At 38.1% G+C, this 20433-nt stretch overlaps 1 long non-coding RNA gene across 1 annotated transcript; it reads right to left on the bottom strand.

The window, feature by feature from the left end:
- Window positions 1-15420: 15420 nt before the first annotated feature.
- On the bottom strand, window positions 15421-20211 carry LOC139124538 (uncharacterized). Its single transcript, XR_011549948.1, has 4 exons — window positions 20102-20211; window positions 18721-18816; window positions 17797-17913; window positions 15421-16065 (listed from the first exon to the last, which is right to left on the bottom strand). It is a non-coding gene; the product is annotated as an uncharacterized lncRNA (long non-coding RNA).
- Between the last annotated feature and the right edge of the window lie 222 nt (window positions 20212-20433).

Raw genomic sequence — 20433 nt, 5'->3', positions numbered from 1 at the left:
AGTTCACAAAATTCAAGTAACACTCCCACATCATCAGATCCCAAGTCTCAATCTCCTTCTGACAAACAGTTCGGTACACTTTCTTGTAATTATTGTAAGAAAGACGGCCATTTAATGTCAGATTTTTCAAATTGAAAAGAAAACGTGAAGGTCAAAGTGGTCAAAGCGGATCGAAGCCCACCGGCTTTATTTCTTCATCAACTCAGTTGGAGTCTAATAATGTGTGCAACACATTTTCTGAGGTTAAACCCCTCTTATCCCCAATTAATGATGTCAAGGTCAATTCTTCTCAAGATAGCATTATGGGTATTTTCGAACCATTTATTCATGATGGTTTTATATCACTTTCTAGTGATTTCTCTTCCGCTACCCCTGTCAAAATTTTAAGAGATACTGGGGCTTCTCAGTCTCTTTGTCGGCAGATACCCTGCAGTTTTCTGAAAAGTCATTTTCAGGTTCTAAAGTTCTTATTAAGGGGGTAGATTGTAATGACTACATTCCTGTTCCTCTCCATAATGTCTATTTGTCTTCGGACTTTGTTACTTGACCTGTGACTTAGGTATTAGGCCATTTTTGCCTTTGAAGGGATTCACCTTCTTCTTGGAAACGACCTTGCTGGGGACAAGGTCATTACTCATCCACTTGTTACTGATAATCCTAGTTTAGATCAGAATCCAGAGCCAATAGAGGAAGAAATTCCCAGGTTTTCCCTTCATGTGCTATTACTCGAGCCATGTCAAAGAAAACTTCTGAGAATCAAAATACTCTCAAAAATAATGTCACAGATGTTGACTTAAATGACACCTTTCTCAGTCAGGTGTTTGACACGGATTATTCCGTTATCCCTCGTGGATTTGAAACTTCCAGTACAACTTCTGCTGACAAAGTCAGACATTTTCAAGATCAAATATCATTGCAGAACAACACAAAGACCCAGATATCTTGTCTTTGTTTGACAGGGTAGATGATGAAGGTAAAACTTCAGATAGCTCTGTTTCCTATTATACAAAATCTGGTATTCTCATGCATAAATGGAGACCTCCAGACGTTTTGGTTGATGACGATTGGGCTATAAAACATCAAATTGTGGTTCCAAAGTCCTACCATGCTGAAATATTGCGCCTGGCCCATGAAACGCCCTGGGCTGGTCACTTAGGTGTCAGGAAAACTTATCATAAAATTCTCAGTCACTTTTATTGGCCTAATCTCAGGCAGGATGTAGAACATTTCTGTAAAACTTGTCACACATGTCAAATGGTAGGAAAGCCAAATCAGACCATTCCAAAGGCCCCTTTACAGCCGATTCCTGCATTTCAAGAACCATTTAGTAGGATTCTAATAGACTGTGTTGGGTCCCTACCAAAAACAAGATCAGGAAATGAGTACATGCTGACAATAATGTGTACATCAACTAGGTTTCCAGAAGCCATACCACTGAGAAACATAAAGACAAAGACTATAGTGAAAGCTTTAGTCAAATTTTTCACTTTATTTGGCCTCCCTAAATGTGTCCAGTCCGATCAAGGCTCCAACTTTATGTCTGGAATTTTTCAACAAGTAATGGATCAGCTAGGCATTAAACAGTATAGGTCATCTGCCTATCATCCAGAAAGTCAGGGTTCTCTTGAGCGATTTCATCAAACTTTGAAAAACATGATTAGGACCTACTGTTTTGACACAGAGAAGCAGTGGGATGAAGGAATTCATTTTCTGCTCTTCGCTGTTAGAGAGTCAATTCAAGAGTCTCTTGGTTTTAGCCCATTTGAGCTTGTATTTGGACATACAGTCCATGGCCCACTTAAGCTCGTTAAAGGGAAATTCTTATCAGACGACGAAGATTTTCTGAATATTTTACAATATGTGTTAGATTTTCGTACAAAACTCTCTAAAGCATGTGAATTAGCCAGAGAAAATCTTGAGTCATCTCAGCAGTCAATGAAAATCAAATATCATAAACAAACATCAAAACGGAAGTTTGAACCAGGTCAGAAAGTTCTCGTTACTTTGGGCCATACCTAATTGATAAGAAATTAAGCGATTTAAATTACATCATAAAAGCACCTGACAGGCGAAAACAAAAACAGCTCTGTCACATAAATATGCTTAAGCCATATTTGGATAGGTATAATCCTACTAAAACACAGCCTGTCAGTGCAGTCAGTTCTAGCCATTATGAAGATAGTGATACTGAAACTGACTTGAATGAAAATACTCTAAATTCAAAGCTGGGCTCGGTCAAGCTTCAGAACTCAGACATCCTGGAGAAGCTGGAGTCTACAAAGTTGGCACATCTCCAGCCAGAACAACAACAACAGGTGAAAGAACTGCTCCATGAATATAAATACCTGTTTCAAGATGTTCCAACGAGGACAAATGTCATCTATCACGACGTTGATGTTGGGGACAGTAAGCCTGTAAAACAACATCCATACAGACTGAATCCAACGAAAGCGAAATATCTCTAGGAAGAAGTCAAATACCTGCTGGACAATGACTTTATTGAACCCAGTAAAAGTAACTGGAGTTCGCCGTGCATACTTGTTCCCAAATCAGATCACAGTTATCGTATGTGCACGGACTACAGAGAAGTGAAACACTTTCCCAATCCTGAGGATTCATGATTGCATCGATCGAGTGGGAAAAGCCAAGTATGTGACGAAATTTGACTTACTGAAGGGATTTTGGCAAGTCCCTCTGACGGATCGTGCTCGTGAAATATCCGCCTTTGTTACACCAGACGGATTGTTCATGTACAAGGTGATGCCATTCAGAATGAAGAACTCTCCGGCAACGTTCCAACGGATGATCAACGACGTCATATCCGGGCTAAACGGATGCGGAGCTTACGTCGACGACTTCGTCCTGTATAGTGACACCTGGGAGGAACACATCAAGCTCATGCGGAAGTTCTTCGAGAGACTGAGCAAAGCAATGTTGACTGTCAACCTTGCCAAATCTGAGTTTGGTTGGGCCAGGGTGACTTACCTAGGACATACTGTAGGACAGGGTGAGGTAAAACCTGTTGATGCCAAAATCAGTGCCATTTCAAATTTTCCCATACCAAATTGCAAGAGACAGCTGATGCACTTTCTTGGTATGGCTGGTTACTACAGAAAATTCTGTCAATATTTCTCCACAATTACTGAGCCTTTGACTAACTTACTTAAAAAGAAAGTGAAGTTTGTTGGTCAGAGCAATGCCAACAGGCATTTGATACACTTAAAGCCATACTGCAAAGTGCTCCAGTGTTGTCTGCACCAGATTTCACTTTGCCATTCAAATTAGCTGTAGATGCTAGTGATACGGCTGCTGGTGCTGTTTTATTGCAAGAGGATAGTCATGGGATAGATCATCCTGTTTGCTATTTTTCACGCAAATTTAACAAATCCCAGAGAAACTACTCTACAATTGAAAAAGAGTGTTTATCTTTGATATTAGCCTTACGACATTTTGAAGTTTATGTTACTTCTTCAAATCAGCTTGTAGTGGTTTATATTGATCACAACCCTCTCGTTTTTCTGCAGAAATTTAAAGGCAAAAATCAGAGATTGCTAAGATGCAGTTGAATGTTACAGGAGTTTAATCTTGATATTAGACATATCAAAGGCAGAGACAATTAAATTGCAGACTGTCTCTCTCGTATTTAGAGTTTATTGTCGTTCACACTTTAAGATCACATTTGTAAAAGAAAAATTTTTATTAGAAAAAAAATTTTTTTTGAAGAGGGGGTGTGTTGTGTAGGTCATTTCCCCCACACTCTTCATGACCTGAGTTCAATTAGTCTAGAACATTCTCAAGGTCACTACCCTAATGACCTCACAACCTTGAATTCAATTAGTCATGTTTGGAATGTTCTGGAAATTTAGTTAGCTGTGTAAGAGAGATAATTTTAGAACAGTAATTAGCATGTTAATAAAAGTTCTAGATTGTTCTTATATGCTTATGTAAGCACACAAGTATAAATACTGGGACAGCAGGCTCGCAGTCAGACTTTTGGGATTGTGTCTCTGGTGTGTTACTTCAAGTGTTTGGAAACTCCAGCAGTAGTCATTCCCAAGACTTTTCAAGACCTTCACTGCCAACGCTGGATTTATACTGTGGACTTTGTGCAACTTCAAGCCTGCAAGCCAAAGGACTGTTCATTCATCCGACAGACTGTTACAACTCTGAGACTGGAGCTTTGCCGTCCCAGCTGAGATAAGTAGTCTGTACACTTTTAAAGCTTGTACTCTATCCCTGACTTAGTAATTAGTTTTATTTTCGTAATAAATTTTGTTTAAACGGAAACTGCTGAGTTCACCCTTTTGTTCGTTAACTCTGCATGTAACAAAATCAGTGGTTTTGAGGAAAAATTGAAAATAGTGGTTTTCACAAAAAAGCTAAAAAAGTTACTTTAAAATGATTCAATCAAAAAAACAAAAAGACAGTTCGAGATATATGCCCAAGTGACCATAAGACCAAATTTCAGAAAAAGTTACTGAAGCGTTTTTGAGATACCTGCGTCCACGGCATACGGCCACTACATTGGCATTTTGGGCCGCGCATCACATTAGTACTTTGGGCCCACAGGGCCAAAAGGACTAAAAACGAATGCTCCCTCAGAGCTGTACCTGTGACATCAAATCGCCCTTCTAGTCTGTGAAGCAAAATATGATTATCTAGAGTGTCAAATACTGCTGACAGGTCGGGTGAATCTAAAGCTAACATGATATCATTGTGTACACGAAGCAAAGCCGTCTCCATGCTGTGCCAAGTACCATAGGCCGATTGACATCTTGCATATAAGTGATGCTCGGTAAGTAGGATTTCAGTTGCTCAGCTATTATTCTTTCTAGACACTTGGATAAAAAATGGTAGATTTGATACAGGTCAGTAGTTCTTGAGTACATTGTGATCAAGAGTTGGTTTTTGAGTAAAGGTCTAATTACAGCAGACTTAAAACTCTTTGGAAATACGCCTGTCAACAGTGAAATGTTAAACATGTGAGTCATAAAAGTTACAATATCGTGGATGCACTCTTTAAAAAGATTGGTAGGTAAAATGTCTAATCTGCAAGATTTAGTGGGAGCTCTCTTAATCACTTTCAACACTTCATCATCTGTGACAGGAGTGAAAGACGAAAACAAATAGTGTGGTGATGTTGTGACTGAATCATCCAAGACTGGCGTAAGACCCGCTCTCAGCTTTTCAACTTTACTTTGAAAAAAGGTTCAAAAACGTATTACTCAATTCTTTTGGAGAGACATTAGTCGCTATGATGTTAGCAGTGGCCTTCTTTGATCCGGTGAGCTCAGCGACAATGGTGAAAAGTCCTTCATGTCTGCCGCCAGCACTTCGTCGGCACGACGACTGTATTCCAACCGCTTTGCCAAGAACATTTTGCGATGAACAGTCAAATTACTGCTGCTTTGCCATTTCCGTTCGTATTGTCTGACCGTTCTTCTCATCGACAGCAACTCTTCGTTGTACCAGGGAGCTTTGGGTTTATCAATGGACGACTTTGAACTTATCGGTGCTATGCTATCAAGAATCTTCGTCGAATTCTGATTATATAAGTCGCAGATTTCGTTGACATCGCCATGTTGTGTGAAGCTTGAAAATGATGTACGTATCATTGACTTAAGTGCCTTTTGATCAATGATTTTGAAATTGCGGCTTGAACGAATTACCTTGACATTGGCCGGCCTGATTACCTTCTCATTAAAGCTAACGCAGCTGTGATCAGACGAAAGCATTTCCATGGTGTCAACGTGACCAATTAGGCCAAAGTAATTAAATTCTTTGTTTTGCGTCCACTCTAAATGGGAAAAGGTACGCGTCTAAGCGCCTGAAAACACACACAAGAAAATTAACACAATGTAATTTGATTGCAGCAAATAACAAGTTGTAACAAACATTTTAGTTCAGAAAAGCTAAGCGGTTATGTCCTAAAATTTCCTAATCAAATACACTGTGTGTGCTTTTCATGAAAACCTTAAAAACCTAGGCGGATGGGGACGCAAAACAAATAATTTAATTACTTTGGCCTTATTGGATCAGACGATCGTGTGATGAGGAGATCATGCACGTGTCCGAGGTTGTGAGTTGGTGAAGATACATGTTGCTGAAGGTCATTTGCACTGAGTAAATCAGTAAATTTAGCAGCATCGTGAGGATTCGGGTCATTCAAATGGAAATTAAAATCACCCGCAATCAACAGATGTCCAGGTGACAGAATGACAGTCTCCCCCAGTAAGGTGGCAAATTCCTCCAGGAAATCGTATGTTGTTGACAAATTTTTCTTCGATTTTGGCGGACGGTAAATTGCGATGACTCTCAAAGTTTCAGTGGAACATCGGAAACAAATGTCCAATGATTCAAATGACTTGAAGGAGTGTGTAAGCTTAGCAGCAACAGTAATATTCGATCTCGCTAAGACTGCTACACCACCGCCTCTCCGATTTCTCCGTGGTTGTTGATAAATAGAATAACCAGAGACAGCTGATGAAAACTCCGAAATGACAGGATCGTTGTTGTCCTTCATCCATGTTTCAGTTATAATAAAAAAGTCAAGTTTGTTCTCAACCAGCATCATAACAATACTGCCAACCTTACCATTCAATGATCGCGCGTTCCATAGTGCTCCATTTAATTACAGTTTGTAACTATTCGTTGAGATTCTGGAAATTTTCATCAAGTTATCTCTTGGTCTTTGAATCAATGTGTACGTAGGTCGATAGTTCGAAACGAGTGGCTGAATATAATGATTTTTCTGATGACGTGGACCGGCTTTCCTTCCACGAGGACGAATAGCAAATCTGATTTTCCTTGCCTCTGCAATTGCGTTCTCAGTTGCGTACTTGTTGGAATTCCATCTCGAAGACAGCAGGGCACTATGTGACATCGTCATGAAACGTGACGTAGGAACAGCCATATTAAAACAAAGAGAAATCACTTATACCTGCTACACGATGAACCGAAATGTCCTTGGTGAAGTTGGAAAGCACAGATTCGATAAGTATCGCCCAATTCCAAATATGCTGACTATAACGAAGGCTGTCCACCTCATAATATATGGTAAAACCTTGTAAAAATAGGTCAAAACAGATAAAATCGAGGAGAAGACGCTCGTGTAGGCAGCCGGAATCAACGCCCTGACATCATCCCATTTGTCCCAGAGAGGAACTATTCTTTACTACTTGCGCCCCCCTACTGTCCTCGTTCACACTCCACTGTGAACTTTCTGTAAAGTATCATACAACATGAAATTGCGCCTAAAACGCTTAAATACTAAAAATGTACTTGTTAAATAATATATGTACTTGTTAAAGCCCTTTTATGTGAACTTAGGAAAGGATGCACACTTTTTCCACAGTGTCTTCTCACTGTAGGGAGTTCAGCTTACTCCAAGCACGAACGCTCCTAACTACCTCAAAAGGCCCCTTCGCGTTTGAAAGGTTCCCCGCCACCCCCTGCATTTAACAAAGTTCATCAAATCGCTTTCCTCCCACATATAACCATAAACACTACATCTAATTCCTAGCTGTCTGAAGGTAATCGAAAGTGAGCAAAATATACAATATAAGCTAGTCCTTCTCGTAGAGTGTTGAAAACATTAAACATGAGTTCACCGACTTTGAAATACGACTGTAGTGTATTTTAAGGGCGTTTCGAATATGTATAAAACAAAACACAATAAAACAGAAACAGGCTGAATATCGGCTTATAGCGAGTAATCTAAGGCCTCTTATGCGTGTTGAGCTGGTGATCGGTTAAGTGTGTTTTTGACCGAGTTGAAGGATAGGCCGAGATGATTTTTGCCGGGTGCGGAAATCGGAACTTGCTGTTCATATTTGCTAATGCAATCAGTGTAGATTTTAGAAACACGCCCCCTTTAAAAGACCAATCGCTTTACAAAGCAGTGCTGTATAACACATCGTCCAAAAGATAGAAAGTGTATACGACATACATTGAAGTGAGTCTGTTATTTTTTAGCAGGGTGGCAATTCTTCTTTTGCTTCATATGAATTTGAAAAAAAATTGAAAAAAATCCATTTTTCTGTGGAAAGTTCATCGCTTTTCTCCGCGGACTGCTTGTGAGTCTGCCGAGCAGACTCGCGAGGGAGTAGAAATAACTTGTTTGTAAAGACATACCAAGAAATTGGGTATAATCACTGAGCGGAGAAAGGGATTTGGTGAGCCTTTATCTTAGGCGGAAGGTAGCGGGGAACTTTCAAATTGGGTAAGGGCCAGCGAATTTTCCCTTGGTGACAACCAAGGAAAACAAGGTTGGCAAGGATCTCTAAGTCTCAGCTGTTTTCTTTCTCTCTATTACACTTCTGAAGCCCGTAAACAATTGCCCTTGAAAGTGAACTTAGATGGTCGTTTTCATTGAGGTCATGTCTATGTCATCATGGTGCGAGCGCATTTTCTTAAAAACGATGTTCGTTGTTGACAACAATAAGAGAGGACAAAAAGAAAAAAAAGGTGGAACGGAGGACAACAGTGAAGAGTAAAAAGATAAATTGTGTAAGTATGATGCAACAAAATCGATGGTTTTTACAGTTCAATGAAGTTTACCCCGTTTTAATCTACAGGAATAAACGATCAGAATATTTTTTTCAACTGGTGTCTCCTTTCCTTCGTGTCTGGTGATTGGAAAGAAATATACTCACGTACGCGCCATTTTCGCGGTTCTTGTCTTAGAGTGGACTTTTCTCGTAGCATTTTCTATTAAATTTAAAATTAAGGTAGGGCACGCCTCAAGTATTAATAATTCTTCATCGACAAACACACACACACACACACTCTCTCTCTCTCTCTCTCTCTCTCTCTCTCTCTCTCTCTCTCTCTCTCTCTCTCTCTCTGTAGGGTGTTTTTATATTATTATTTTTGTTAACCGTTTAAACAATGTTCAAGATTTCTAATCTTCTAAACAATCTCTCCAAGAATACAAATTTGATGTCAAGATATAGATCAACATTGTAAAAGTGAAGAAAAATATTACAACATTTTGTCAATTAATTGCTAATTTGCATAATGAATTTATCTTCTAGTAGTGTAAAAATTTTATAATGATATCCTGTTGATAAATTATTAATTGACTTATTTAATGAATTTTTGTGATTAGGGTGCACGTGGCAGCCTAGCTTTGCTAAACAGGAAAACAATGCTTGTAATTAGAGATCTACTGCTCCGGCATTTCCTGCATGACGGTACTAAATCTGGTGACACTTGCTGCAGATGTTGATCATACAAAGATTTAGCATTATCTATAGCTTAATATATGAAGTCCCTTCTGTAATGAACATGGGGCAAATCTAGCGTTTTGACTTTTTTGTATGTCCAGAGCCATTACTCAGACATGCCTCCATAAGTTTCTTGCAGATTAGTGGAGTGTTGACATATTAAGAGCTAGGGTATGACATGCCTAATTCTATTCAACTCAGTTAAAGGACATTACGCTTTGCCATTTATACTATTACTAATGTGTACTTGTTTACAACCCAATATTGGCATCAGTCACAGACAGAGGTTTGGTGCCCGCGTTTCTCTTTTCAAGCGCATCATATCGACTTCAGATTTAGTCGCTTCCAGTGGCAAATTCCCAATAACAAGGGGGACTATGTCATTGTCAATGATTTGTTAATCATGATACACCGACGAATCCAGTTCAGCAAGTTAAGGAGTATTTATAAGCATGTAACCGCCAACTCGAAATATCTTGTCAACCGCGTGTGCTACCAAGCTTTCACATCCGCTCAATTTATAAAGCCGTCACTTGGCCAGAGAGAGAGAGAGAGAGAGAGAGAGAGAGAAAGAGAAAGAGAGAGAGAGAGAGAGAGAGAGAGAGAGAGAGAGAGAGGGAGAGAGAGAGAGAGAGAGCCTGTGATTTAACTCTGTACTTTCTGAAAACTATTTGTAATTTTGTCAGAGGAAATTTAGTTGGTAAGGTGAACGACATACTAGATCATCGAACTGAAGACACCGACCTCATACCAGTGAAAATACCAGGAGGTAAGGGTTACTGAGGTCGATCGTCTGGTGAAGATTCTGGTGAAGGTTCATTCAGCCACTTGCTCTCAGTCCACGGTGAAACCTTAATGAAAGACTACTTCCTTGTGTCGGAGGCCATCCTTTGAATATCATTAGTTACGCTTTTTAACATTAATCAAGCCTACTCCGGTGACTCTGTCACTTTATTCACAACCAACGCACAGTTCACATTAGGATAGCAAGCTTCCACCAATGTTAATTTTCGAGCGCAAATGGCAGGGCAGAGTGCAGGTGTGTTTATTTTACTGCCATCACTGAATGTAGCATGACTCTTTTGGAAAAAGTCTTCAGATCTTTTATTCCTGTGAACGCAAACAGGCACAATATTTATTTAGAGAACAGGCGTCTATTTGGTTGTGTCAAACTATAAACAGTCGAGAAATGTGAAGAGGCGACGAGCGATCTCTTTTGGAATAATTAGAACGTGTGAATCGATTCTCGCATAATTATCAGCTGGGCGATAGCCGCTGCTCGACATCCGGTAGTTTGCGGTGAAAAAACTTCAGTGAACTTATCTGCAGTATAAAGTTGCCTTTCAATTGAAGTCGGATTCCCTTATCCTAAAGATTGATTTATTCCTAGATGCGACAAAGAAACATTGCTTTCCTTCTGAAAGGGATAATTCTCTGCTAAGAAAACGGTGTGTTTAGGACACACTGAATGTAAGCATGCAAGCATGTTTTGCGAGATTGTACGATAGTTTGATGGTAATTGCATTGTTTTATCAATGGGTATGCAAATCCCATGTAATTTATTCCAGCACAGTTCGTTCAAAGGAAATACCGCAGCTTCCCATCCCGTTTCTCGACTGTCTATTGGTGAAACACATAAATACACTTTACCCGTCTTTTTATAGCTTTCCCGCTTTCCTTCCCTTTTCACATTTTGTCTTCGTTTTAATATTTACGAGAAGCAATTTTGCGCTTCAAAGAAAATGACTGCAGGTGCAACACCAAACCTTGTTTCTTTCACTTACAACCCTTGTGACTGTAGGTGCAACACCAAACTTTGTTTTTTCAATTACAACACTTGTGTGTAATAGAAGAATGGTCGATCCGGCGATTTGAGAATTACTAGTCGTTTTAGTATTGTAAACGCGATAAACTTAGCCAATAGTTTCATGTTTGATTGCATAATAACATTCTTCATTAACAAAAGACATAAAATCTCCCACATCAAAGGAAAGTTTTAAAGATGACCTAAATAATTGGATGATTGGATGAAATCTGAAATATCGGATATATAATGCTACCACAGTTACTGGTTAGCTCATTCCTTGTTTTCTTTTACTATGTTTTTTCCCTTTAGTTCCGTAATTTAAAAGCAGTCTTATTGTTATTTATGAATTTACTCTGAGAGAGAGAGAGAGAGAGAGACAGACAGACAGACAGACAGACAGACAGACAACCATACAAACAGAAAGTAAAGATGACTTGCGAAAAGGGATTTACGACTCAAAAATGCCAATTGTGTGATAATGTACTTTGTCTCACATGCACTATCATATTATCAATCCATATCTCAGACACTTATTTTGATTCTGTATTTCATGCATTTTGTAAATGTGCCTACGTAAAGATGCAATAAAGGAATGGGTGGATGGATGGATGAATGAACGAACGAAAGAAAGAACGAATGAACGGAATAATGATGAATGAACGAACGAACGAATAAATGAATGAATGCTAAATCTACTAAATATAGTATACATTAGGATTAACTTGCATTGGTTGTGGAGTAGCAATTATGTTTACTTCAAGGTAGTGCACCTGTTATCACATGCACAAGTTAAGTTTGTCGTCTCCGAACAAAAAATACGGGATTTATTCTCTGGTCGTTCTACGTCACGACAACCCGCGTCTATGTCATCAATTTTGGTGGGTCGGAACTTTTTTTTGGTCGATCTTCGGTGTGCTCGTAAATATGTAAACAAACAACATGGCGGCCGATGTTTCTCCCACGATCAAAAGTCATGTAATGAAATCGATATTTTCACAGACTACGACCTTACTAATCCGAACAATGTAAACACAAGAGTGTACCGCCTGTAAATTCCGAAGGAATTACGTGAATAATTTGCGGAAACAACGAACTCGAAGCTGGTCGCGTATACCGTTGGTTCCGTACGTATTGCAAACAGGGTCAGGCGCGACGTTTACAGTGTTCGCGCCGTCGAGATTCAGTCGATATTTGTTCCCGAAAAATAGCATATCTTCGTCTGTTATAAATTTCTAAGACTATGCTATCTTTGAAATAGAGTATAACTTTGACGGAAGGTAGCCTACGTGTAGACCGAGAGCTGTCATTTGCTCCACACACGAACTAACGTGAGCGCTAACGCACACGACGGACGACTGAAAATGATTGACAACTTGTGCACGGCGTACTGATATTTATTCCTAAAGTAGTTCAAAAGTTTAAACGCAGAATCGTCATGGAAAACGTATTTTGTTTTGCAAAAAATAACGAATTCTTCGCTTGTGCATGTGATAAGTATATTATTCCCTAATATTTTTCTTCGTTCAGCTCGTAAAATACTCTTGACGTAATGACCGTGTCACCACGCGTCATTACGTCACTCGTATTTTCCTTCGCTGAACGAAGAAAAATATTAGGGAATAATATCTAATTACTTCATTTATGCGAGTACAGCGTCTTCAATAACAACGCTTGTATTCCGTTTTATCGTGAGAGTTGGAAGTCAACCCTACACTTGAGTATCCTCATTGGCCAGAAAATCTCTCTACAAGTTAAGTTACTGTAATATATCCCAAATAACAGTTTCGACATTGTAAATCTCTTTCCTCCAATGTTGATATCTGCATCTCTTTACTATTTGCATTTTACATTTTATTTACAGTGCCTGTAGACATTTTGCTTTTAGCTCCACCATTTGGTGTTTTATCTAGTCTCGTCACCTGTCGTTTTGAACTATCTTGCCTATGGCCCCGCTGTGGTGCGCCCTCTATAATCTGTTTTGCTACCTGGATGCTTCATTTGCTGCCCGCCTTTCCCGCTCTTAGCTTGTTTCTCGCACCCTTGTTTGCTCTCCTTCTTTTCCGATCATTCATATTCCCTTCACTTGAACATTCTTCTCTTCCTCATTTCATTCCTTTTTAGCTCACATGTGTAAACACGTGGGCTAATGTCATAGCGATGTCTGTCTGTCTGTCTGTCCGTGTGTGTGTGTGTCTGTCTGTCTGTTTACACGATAACTCAAAAACGCCTGAACGGATTTAAGTCAGATTTGGTACACAGGTACCATATGCTACTTGCAAGAACTGATTAGATTTTGGTTAGTGTGGCTTGCATATTAATGAAGTTATGCAATATCGTTTTTTTCCGTACAATGGTTTCTCTGTGGAGATGGTAATGACAGTGTAGACATATATCAATAAATACTGCACAAAATTTCATGAAACTTTTCACAGATGACAATCACAGAACACAATCATGATACTGTGAGTGTCATGTCAATTATCTTCTCATTTGCATATTTAATGAACTTTTGTTATTAGTGAGATGACTATGAAATTCCTGCACCTAACTTGATGATACTTGCAACCAATATTGATCTGATATATATATAATTATACTTAGAAGCATTTGGCAGTGTCAAGTTAATAAATAGCTCATTTGCATATTTTATGAAGTTGTGTAATTAGTCATATAACTGCACCAAATGTGATGAAATCTGCTGCAGATACTGATTCGACAGATATCTAATTGTGGTGTAAAGCATTTAGTTGTGTTGAGTTAATTAAGGGTTCATTTGCATATTTAATGAACTTTGTAATTAGAGATATTACTCTATAATTACAGCATTAAATTAGATGAAACTTGCTACAGATGTTGATCTGATAAATATCCAATTGTACTGAGAAGCATTGAGCAGTATCAATTTAATAATTAGCTCATTTGCATATTTCATGAAGTTTTATAATTAGTCATATAACTCCGAAATAACTGCATCACATGTGATGAAAACTGCTGCATATACTGATCCGACAGATATCTAACTGGGTTGTAAAGCATTTAGTAGTGTGAAGTTAATTAAGGGTTCATTTGAATATTTAATAAACTTTGTAATTAGGTATATAACTCTGAAATTATGGCACCAAATATTGATGTGATAAATATTTAATTGTGCTATGAAACATTGAACAGTATCAAGTTAACTTAGGGCTCATTTGCAGTTTTAATGAACTTTGTAATTAGTGACATTACTCTAAAATTACAGCATTAAATTAAATGAAACGTGCTACAAATGTTGATTTGATGGATATCTAATTGTCCCTTGAAGCATTGAGCAGTGTCAAGTTAATAGCTCATTTGCATATTAAATAAAGCTTTATAATTAGTGATTAAACTCTGAGAGTACTGTGTTAAGTTGATAAAACCTGCTACACATAGTGATATAACAGATGTCTTATTGTTCTGTGAAGCGTACTACTATTAATGAACCTGTTGTTAAACGTGAGCATATTCAGTTTATATCTGGTTCCTTCCTTCACTTCATTATCATGCTTTCCGCTTCCCTGCTTGGATGCTTTGTCCATGAAAGTAGTGTTTTTGTTATCAATGAAGCCGCTCCGAATTTTGCCAAACATGTGTCGCAGTCTTTTTTTCTGTTCAATTATTCTCATACATAAAATAGCAATTATTCTCATACATAAAAATACTATTTTGCGTCAAACATTTGATAATTCTGAACTTACAATTATCAAACATTTGATAATTCTAAACTTACAGTTCTTTGAATCATAGAGAATGAACCTTAACTTTTAGGTGAGGTTGCTTTAACAAGCTTCCTCGATCAAAACATTTACGTGTTGACTGTTTACTGTCATCATAATACTGATAGCGAGCTGCTTGATGTAGTTCTTGAGCAAAGTACAACAACAGTTGAAATTATGATTTCGAGGGGGTCAAATCTCATTACCCTGGGTTCACCAAACAGTAGAAAGGATTAGGGAGTTTGCAAAACGCGTAAATATTTCGTATGTAAGAGGTGCGTGGTTCGTAAAGTATCTGTACCTTATTGACTAAGGATCTGACAAGGTGTCGACTAACGGAACCCGAGAGGAGCCATGATCGAAAATAGTTAAAAATCCGCCAATAAACTTCCTAAGCATGCAGTCGTACTGAATTTTGAAACAAATGGGAACAAAGGGTCGGCAGAAAAATTGGAATTTAGGAGAAATGTATGAATTCTATGCGAAAATCCAATAAAGATTTCATATCGGCATTCTGACATGGTTTTTTAAAGATCTGGTGGTCCCATTGTCAACAATTTCGTTTTAGCTCCCTGCTATCACAGACACCACCGAGGGAGAAATTATCGACAATAGGTTTGGCGTATACACTCACAAAAAAACGGGTACATGTGTATGACAAATATAATGTTTATTTGAATGCGTAAATCAAGCTAAATTTGTACATACATTTATTTTCATAAGATCACAATATGTGAAACTCAATTAGCCCTATTCCCAATTAAAACTATTACAAGGTGAAATCATATTAATTATCGCTTGAATCGGAAAGCCGTGCAGCTTGCTTTGAGCAATAAATGTTTCCTGTACATATCTATTCACTGGTTAACATTTTTCCGAAACGTCATTGTTTTTAGTACCTAGTCACATTTCGAATTGAAAATGTTTAGAATCATATTTTGGGCTTTGCTTGTTTTGGTCTGATTTTTAACGAAATGTCGCCCTCAACGTTGACTGCTTAATGTTAAAAACTGTGCAAAATGATAAGACTACTTCGTTATCTAGTCGAACATGGTGATTAAAAATTACACAGTACATGCCAAGTTTGGTGACTAAATTGGAGATGTTATCGGTGACGTCACTGTCCAAGTTGAGATGGCACGTTCGTCTTCACCACAGGTTTATTTCTTGAATTGTGCCAAGTATTTCTTCAAGGCTATTATTTTGTTCTTAGAAGATGCAATATTCTTCGCAGGTTTGGAAGCAGCCTTGCTTTTGGCGAGGAATCGGCCCTTCACACCGTTTGTGCGTTTTCCTGCGAAATCAAACCAAGAATGCAATTTTTAAGTTGGAATGCGCCTCGCAGACAGGTATTCGGTCTCTGAAACATTAAAGGTATACAGTCACCTGTAATCTAAATATGCCCATATATGGTCAAAGAGGCGTTCCTTGGTATTCAAATTGCCCGTATGAGGGCGCTGTTTTTAAAAAGCGGCCACCCGCTTAAAATCAGTATTTGATTAGATTTTCTCTTACCATGGTAACTGTGGCATAATTTGAACAGGTGACAGTAAACCTTTAAGAAGAATCCTTTGGCTTTCCACTTGTGGGGCTCATTTACGAAGCTTATGTAGGGAATAAAGTTTTAAACTGCCTAGTATTGTGAAATTGGGAAAATTTTCATATTTCCCCATAGAGGTAACACAGATATAGCGGCTTTTTTTGAATTTCAAAATCGGGAAATTTCGGGTAATTTGTTCCTCTATTACCAATATTTGCGCAGCGACCCTCGATATTTATGTCTTGATTTCCAGCTTGAAACAGAACGGTTGAAAGTTTGCTTGGGGAATATTTTAGCAAAAGTTTAAATCTTTCATTTTCGAGGCGCAAACAGCGGGGGGGGGGGGGGTCATTCAATTTATAGTTCAAACAGACCCCTATGATAAATCATACGTGTACGAAAACTGATCGTTTTGTCCGTGAAATCCAAAATGACCGCTATCACTGAAGGAATTCTATGTCGAAAAATATATGATTATTATATTAAGGTTGAACGCACTGCGGGGACAGACATTCGGACTCTCAAACTTTTACAGTTCTCTTCTGATATACCACATGGGGGTTCATTGTAAAGCTCTTGGTGAAAGAAAACTTTTCAACGGCTTAGTTCTGCTGAAATTCGAAATTTTTTATTATTCGCCATAGAGTTAACACAGGCATGGCGGCCATTTTGAATTTCTAATATCGGTAAATCTTGGGTTACTTGTTTCTCTAGTACCAAAATTTGCACGGTGACCCCCTATTTTTATTCTTGATTTTGAAAGAGAATGATTGAAAGATTCCTTGAGGAAAGTTGGTGCAAAATATTAAGTATTTCACTTTCGAGGTGCATATTACCTTAACTCAATAAGTTTCGAACTAAGGCCCCCTCGAGTGATAGTTTGTAAGAAAATTGAAAATCTTTGAGAGTTCGAATACATCTCAGAGGCAGATGCTAACTTACAACTCAATATAAAAATCATGTCATTGGAAAAGAAATACTCGTAGTACATTCATGATAAGATCTTGTACATTTGATACAGGGCAAGGGGACAGATATTCAGACTGTTAAACTTTTTCAATTGTTTTTGATCTACCACTTCTAGGGGTTCATTTAAAAACTCTTGGTGTAAGAAAACTAAAATCTAAAATATTATTTCCTCCTTTCAGTTAACACATGGATGGCGGCCATCTTGAATTCTAAATATCGGTAAATCTTTGGTAACTTGTTTCTTAACACCGAAATTTGCACGCTTACCCATAATTTTTATTCTTGATTTTGAAAGAGAATGGTCGAAATATTCATCAAGGAAAGTTTGAGCAAAAGTTTAAGTCTTTCACTTTTGAGGCGCATATACTACCTTAAAGCATGCTGAGTTAATCAGGTTGGCAGTTAAATGACCGTGCTGATGTTAAACTGCAGTTTTTTTGTTTTATCTGAAAATGCGTTTCGTCGTTGATCTATAAATAACTTCAAGAAAGGTAAGTGATGAAGTAAGTTTCTTACTGAAAAATCCATCGCAGTCGGTGCAATCAGTTCCTGGAAAGCAACCGTCTGTATTTCCAATTTCAACGTCGCAATAACCGTCGTTTGCCGACTCGCATGAGTCATCACAGCTCAGGACTGAATGTAAATAAATAAAACACATACGAAACACAACTGAGTTACACAACTTAGTACTTCACAAACTTTACTCGATTGAAATTTTCTGAGATCGTTTGACATTTAGTGTTGTTCTGTCATCTTGAGTAATAGTAGCAATGCTTTTAACTTTAAAAGATATTTTCGTATAATCAAGTTTAAAAAAAGAGAATAACTTTTTACAGAAACAATCGTTTATACTTAAGAAATAGTTTTGCACCGTTTTTACGCCGTTACTATGTTTTCACGTTGATGTACAAATTTATGTTCTCAATGAAACCAATTTGCATAATGCAAATTGGGAGCTTATTTGGAAGAAACTTTCATGAAATCAGCATTACCAAGTGTCAGGGCGCTCTTTTACTTGTGCGACTGTATGCTGTTTGTCCAGTGTGCGCAGAAAGGGAAGTCGATATACTGGTCAGAAGCCGCGTTAGGCAGAGCCATGTACATGAATAAATCAACAGTGCACACGTAAGACATTTGACCAGACAATGCACAAATGGCACAATATCGTCCAATCAAGGATATGTAAACACTCTTAAACTAACGGTAATGAAAGCTAAAAGTGATATAAAGTATTTTTAGTTGGCACATAATGCCCAAAATGAATAATTGGCTAGGCACTATTTATATGGCTTTATAATGAATTGATGGTGATGTTATCATTCGTCAAATGTGAAAATAAAATGTGTATATTTACTGAAACGGTAAGTTGACGAAATCTTGAGGAGGTGAGATTGGTTACTTTGTTTTCTTTCGGCGAAAATGATAACGGGCATAACCTACCGGTCTCCTCACAGTCGTCACAGTCAGTACCATCAGCACAAAGAAAGCCCTCATCGCATTCGCCATCATACGCCCAGGTACAGGAGTTATCACAATCTGTCGAATGATACAGAGCAAAAATGACTAAAAGCGAGCGCCAATAGCTGAGTTTTCAAACTTGATATGTTATTTTCTTTGCGTACTTAGTGAGTATCTTTCAGCCATTCTCTTTCAAAATCAAGAATATAAATCGGGGGTCACCGTGCAAATTTTGGTACTAGAGAAATAAATTACCCCAAATTTACCGATATTTTAAATTCAAAATGGCCGCCATCCCTGTGTTAACCCTTTGGAGAAAAATAAAATTTTCGAATTTCGAAAAATTGAGCCGGTGAAAAGTTTTCTTACACTAAGAGGTTTAAAATGAACCCCACAAGTGGTATATCAGAAAAGTTTGAGAGTCCGAATGTCTGTCCCCGAGGAGCGTTCTACCTTAAGACAGAGTCCATCGCATTCTACTGCTCAAAGCTTCCTCGAACAAACTTAAATCGATCCTCTTCAAAAAAAAACTTAATGAAGAGTAAAAATCGGGGTTCATCGTACGAATTTCAGTAATATAGAAACAAAGCACCTAAAATTTATTGCTGTCCGAAATTCAATCCATATTAGCTCTATGGATGGAGAAAGGTATACTTTTGATTTTCCCAATAACGTGAGAACGAGGGCTTTATTTACAACAAAGACTTCAGAATGACTCGATTGACTCCACACAAACAGTAGCAAAAGATTGTAAGCATTTCATAGTGTGAATGTCAGGCGCCGGGGCGAAGTCTATCTTCAGATATTTCACTTCATATGTTTATAATCGCCACTGTTGTGATCATCAACGTTAAACTATGAAAAATCTCTCGCAATTCTTCAATTTCGTAAATCAGTCAACCTATATTGCCACACACTTTGTCGACCACCGAATGAAAGATGTACTCTCTTTGTCTGAGTTAATCTGTTATTTATACGGCGCTTAAAATAAAAGTCTTTCTTTGCCGTCCGCGTGCTGGTAGGTTTTCGAGAAAATTTAGAAAACAAACACAATTTTAACGCTATTAAAAATAAAAATATTTTTTCCGAAAGAAGCCAAATAAAAAATGAGCTCATGTTAATACACTTGTGTTTTTGTCTGCGTTTGAACTTTTTTCCTGGCTGGCTGGTAGGTTTTTCATAATTCCAAGGACGGCAAACAAAGAATTTTCTTTAAAGGGCCTAATGTATGTGACACATCTCAAGGATTCAATTACTACTGCGGAAGTAGCGGTGATCTCTCCCGGCCTGCGTGTTTGTACATATATATTCTACATCAGCTCTTATATCACTGATCGAATGAAATACATCAAATCATACTTACTATCTCGCTTTAATTCAGTATGTTATCATGTGTTGAAAGGGAGAAAAAACAGAAAAAAGTATTATAAGTATCGGTGTTGTTTACTATATTTCGTTTGTTTGTTTGTTTATTTGTTTGTGAATTAACTTGAAGATGATCGTGTACGTTCCCAAAAGAGGACTTGATGCCCGTAGGCAGGTGACCATTTACCTGTTGTCGGGAGGCAAATGGTCACATATGGCAAGAAGACATGGTCCCTTATTAGGGCTGTAATGTCATTCTTAATGTCTCTCTACATTATTTTCACAAGAGGCGTGACGATCGATATCTGGAACATGTGGTAGGTTTCATGG

The sequence above is a fragment of the Ptychodera flava genome (genome assembly GCF_041260155.1).
Source record: "Ptychodera flava strain L36383 chromosome 23 unlocalized genomic scaffold, AS_Pfla_20210202 Scaffold_24__1_contigs__length_23054250_pilon, whole genome shotgun sequence".
Taxonomy (NCBI): domain Eukaryota; kingdom Metazoa; phylum Hemichordata; class Enteropneusta; family Ptychoderidae; genus Ptychodera; species Ptychodera flava.
This window is presented reverse-complemented; position numbering and strand designations above follow the sequence as displayed.